The sequence below is a fragment of the Chenopodium album genome, chromosome 10, assembly GCF_948465745.1.
Source record: "Chenopodium album chromosome 10, dcCheAlbu1.1, whole genome shotgun sequence".
NCBI classification, from domain to species: domain Eukaryota; kingdom Viridiplantae; phylum Streptophyta; class Magnoliopsida; order Caryophyllales; family Amaranthaceae; genus Chenopodium; species Chenopodium album.
The window spans coordinates 41732708-41737482 of record NC_137843.1 but is presented as its reverse complement, the minus strand read 5'-3'; the positions used below and the strand labels follow the sequence as shown (position 1 = coordinate 41737482).

The 4775-nt window shown below is 36.6% G+C and overlaps 1 non-coding gene across 1 annotated transcript; it reads right to left on the bottom strand.

The window, feature by feature from the left end:
* Positions 1–2651: 2651 nt before the first annotated feature.
* On the bottom strand, positions 2652–2758 carry LOC145565836 (small nucleolar RNA R71). Its single transcript, XR_014095205.1, has one exon. It is a non-coding gene; the product is annotated as a small nucleolar RNA R71 (small nucleolar RNA).
* Positions 2759–4775: the final 2017 nt, after the last annotated feature.

The following is a 4775-nucleotide window of genomic DNA, read 5'->3' as shown; positions in this document are numbered from 1 at the left end:
CCCTCAATACTTGTTACTACGGTGGAGGTTCCCGAACAAGAAGGAGTCCATAAGTGTTCTACACAAAGATCTAGCAAGGAGAAGTGGTAAATTTCCGAGCACTTAGATCAATCACCTTCACTTTCTCTTGTTTAAATAACTTTTAATTTATTAATTAGTGTTGTTTGTCACTTTAAACAAACTTTTATTTAATTAAATCTACATAGTATCTTGTGTTAAATAAAGAATAGAATTGAATAATTAATTGTTGATTGATCACCTAAGATAAGGCGAACCTTATTTATTTATTGTTCTTTTCACGAATATTGATTAAATAAGAATAACGACTTTTGCAATGTAATTCCCAAATGATTGATGTGTTTAAATAAAATCAACTAAGTTAGTTTTTAGGTATCACGTTGCATATATTTTTTGGTGATGAAATTATAAAAAAGGAAGAACTAGTAGAGGCTACACTAGGGCTAGGATAGCAATTCCCCCTAAAGGGAACGATATTTTAGTACCCTCGCTCCCGAACTCATTTCTGGTACGTGTAGACCGATTTGGACATGCGTAAACTTACGATTCGTTCTAAATATCACTGGAACTCTGATATGCATGTTTTATATGTTATCTTATCCCCCGTCCCACGGTCATTTACATGCATATTTGAGCTCTTCGGAGCTATTTTTGGTACTAATGTGTGGTTTCTAGTGTTTTGTAGAGTTGGCATTTGTTTTGTTAGATCTTCCCGAATTCACCGGTATTTTCTATGATTTTCCGGCCACTACGAGATATTGGAGCTTGAAGCACATCATGACCGTTGATCGTAGCCCCAGACCGATCATATCGATGATTAAGGGCTCGGTTCGTGAAATTTGTCCGAGCAATGGACCAAGAAGAAGTGTTGGGCCTTGATTTTGGAGCCCAAGTAAATGTTGAAGAGAAGATTAAGTCACGGCCAAAGCAAGCCAGGCCCGATCGGGCGGCCATAGGCTCGATCGGGTGGCTTCCCAGAAACAAGCATCCATGAAAAAAGGCTGGCTTGATTGGGCGGCCCTTCGCCTGATCGGGCGCGTGTGTTTGCAGTCGGTTTAGGAAGCTCGATTTGGCTAATTTGTGGAGCTTAGTTTTAATACTTTTTTTGTAATCTCTCTTAACTACGTTCTTTTCTCATTATTATTTCTCTCGTACCCAAACTCTAGAGAGCTTTTTAGTTGGTGTTTACTCTCAAACTCAAGATCTTACCTTTTTCGTGTAATTCCAATTTTCCTTCTTTCGGTATTCCTACTTCTCTCTTTATTGTTTATTTTCTAGCTTCAATCTTAATCATGTCTTCTTTTATTGCTTTGTTTAGTTTAGATTTAAATATGTGTGAGTAGTTTAATTCAAGGGTTTTGGGGATCCATAGTTAATATAAAGGGATAACTTGTTATTGTTGATTATTGATATTGCATGATAATTTCAGATTGAATTGTTTTAATTCTTTACAATTAGATTATGAATCGAGCAGATGTGATTTGATTGTAAAAGTATAGCAATATTGAATTGATGAATCGAGCAGATGTTAATTTGATATTAAAGGCTATTTTCAATAGGAACTTAGATCTAGTAAATTGCGAGAGCCTATTAGATCTATGTTAATTAATAAATTACGAGAGCCTGTTAATCTTGTTATATGTGCAATGTTAATTATTGATTGTTATGTTTTATCCCTGAATATTAATTATTGGTGAACCTATGACCCTAGGCCTTTTATTAATTGATTTCTCCCTAATCTTAATCTCCGTAGTATAATTCCTTTTAATAACAACAATTTTGGTTACTCAATAGTTTAGACTATAATAATTAATTAGGAATAGAAAGACTTGTTTTCCTGTGGATTCGACCCTACTTCCCTATCTACATTAGTTAGAGAACTTAGGTAATACTTTTGATTAGGTGATACGACTTTAGCCTATCAAAATTTGGTGCCGTTGCCGGGGAAACAATTTTATTTTTACTTCTGATTGTTTTTGTAGTCTAAATTAATTTCTCCTGTCTCATAGAACGCAAGTTCTTTGAGACAACTTTCTCATATTTGTTTGTTTAGTTCTGTGTTTATGCCCAGGGGTTCTAGTTTAGGTTACATTCCATTCGATCCTGAAATCAAACGATCTTTTCATAGACAGAAGAATTTTTACAAGCAGATATGAGACACATCTAGAGGTAATCCACCTTCAGAACCCCTATATGATTCTAGCAATTCATAAGCTTTTTCAGAACCTAAATCCGAGATGACGGCACCACCACCTCCTCTACCTCGCAAGCTCAACGATTATTCGCAGCCGTCGCTGATAGATTTTCCACACCTTATGCCTACTCCGGCCCTTGATGGAGTGTAATTTGAGATCAAGCCCCAATTTATCACGATGATAGAGAGGAAGCAATTCAGTGGAGCTAAGGGTGAAGATCCTAATCTTCACATTGTAGATTTTTGCCAATATTGCAATACTATCAGGCAAGCTGGGGTTACCCAAGACCAAATCGGGGAGATTCTCTTTCCCTTTTCTTTATGTGGAAAAGCTAAATTGCGGTTTAATTGTTTGAATAAAACTGCACTTGGTATTACTGACTGGGAGACACTTGATTTGAATTTTTATAACAAATATTACCCTGCAGAGATAACAGCTTTGTTGAGAAGTGCAATTCAGAACTTTGCCCAAGAGCCAGATGAAACTTTATATGAGGCTTGGGAAAGATTCAAGGATCTGCAGAGAGAGTGTCCTCACCATAACTTAGCACAGTGGTAGTTAATTCAAGGTTTTTACAATAGGCTTGGGAATTCATCTAAATCAATTCTACATTCTTTAACCAGTGGAAGGTTTATGAATCTAAATGTGGAAAATGCAGGTCAAGTTATTTAAGATATGGCAATTCATAATTCCCAGTATGGGAATCCTAGAGGGTTTGCTAATAAAGGAAAACATAGTGTTGATTCCATATCCTTTTTGCAGCCTCAATTATCATCTATTTGCCAAAACTAGATAATGTTGTTCCTAATTCTATAGCTAATGTTTCTACTGTCAATAATATTAATGATGCTTTTTGTTAAAATTGTGGAATTGTAGGACATTGGGAGCAAGAGTGTAGGAGTTCTATTGAGCAAGTTAATGCCTTTTAAACCTATAGGCAAAATAACCCTTACTCCAACACTTATAATCTTGGCCTCCGAAACCATCCATATCTTTCGTACCGGAGCACCAATGTACAAAATCCACCTCCTCCACAACAACCACAACAACAACCACCACCACAGCAGAAATATTACCATCTAAATTCTGGCCAGAAAAACCAATCACAAACTCCCCCATCTACTGACCCTGCCTTGACAGAAATTAGAGGGATGTTAGCAAGCATGCAAAATCATATGGAGAGTAGAGATGCTCAAATTGATTCAATTATAGCCCATAATAAAATTGTTGACAATCAGATTGCTCAACTTTCTTCTACTCTACAAAATCGCCAATAGGGAGTACTACCATCACAGCTAGTATAACCCACAGATCATGCCCAAGGAGGATGAACCTATTGCTAATCCTGATTCCCTTGTACCCAATGCTAATACTACTAACCCTGCAAGGCTCCAGAAAAAAACTAACTCTTCTAATGTTTCTTCGCAGGGTAAACCTTAGGAGAAGGGTGGAGATGTGCAAGGCCCTACTATCTAACTACCATTCCCTAATAGACATCTAAAGAATAAGTTGGATAAGAAATTTGGTAAGTTCCTAGAGGTCGTCAAAAATCTGCAGGTAACAGTTCCTTTCACGGATTTAATCACTCAGGTTCCTACATATGCTAAATTCATGAAAGAAATACTGACTAGGAAGAGAGCCTTTAATGAGGTTGAGACTGTAGCTTTTACTAAAGAATGTAGTGCTTTACTATAAAATAAATCTCCACAAAAATTAGAGGATCCTGGTAGTTTTTCTATACCTTGTCATATAGGAAATGTTTTTTATTGATAAAGCTTTATGTGATTTAGGTGCCAGTGTCAGTGTAATGCCATCGTATGTGTGTTCAAAGCTTAATATGGGCAATTTAAAGGTTACTTATATTACTCTACAAATGGCAGATCGTTCTGTTAAATACCCCCTAGGTATTTTAGAGGATGCCCCTGTTAGAGTTGGTAAATTTTTTATCCCTGTTGATTTTGTTGTTTTAGACATGGATGAGGATACGCAAAATTCCTATTATTTTAGGAAGACCCTTTCTTCATACTGCAGGGGCCGTTATTGATGTGAAAAATGGAAAATTAACTTTCTCTGTTGGTGATGATAATATTACATTTAATTTAGAGAGAGTTATGAAAGGTCCTATGTTAGAGGAGAAGTGTTATAGTATTGATGTCATTGATTTTATATGCCATTACAGCTTACCTCAGGTTCTCTCACGAGATCCTTTAGAGGAAGTACTATGTTGTGAACTTGATGCAGGTGACGCTGATATTTTGAGCAAGAAGGTGGATGAAATTGAGCATGCTTTATCAAATGAGCAACACAGCCCTAATGAGAATGGTAGGTAGAAAATTTAATTCAGGAATCATACTCGCGGAGGTAAAGAAACCTGAACTTAAGCCTCTTCCTTCCCATTTAAAATATGTATTTTTGGATGAGCAGGAACTGCACCTTGTGATCATTAGTACTGCACTCGATGACCCACAAAGTTCCCAACTTCTAGAGGTTCTTCGAACCCACAAGAAGGCCATTGGGTACAGTATTGATGATCTAAAGGGTATTAGCCCTGATTTTTGCATG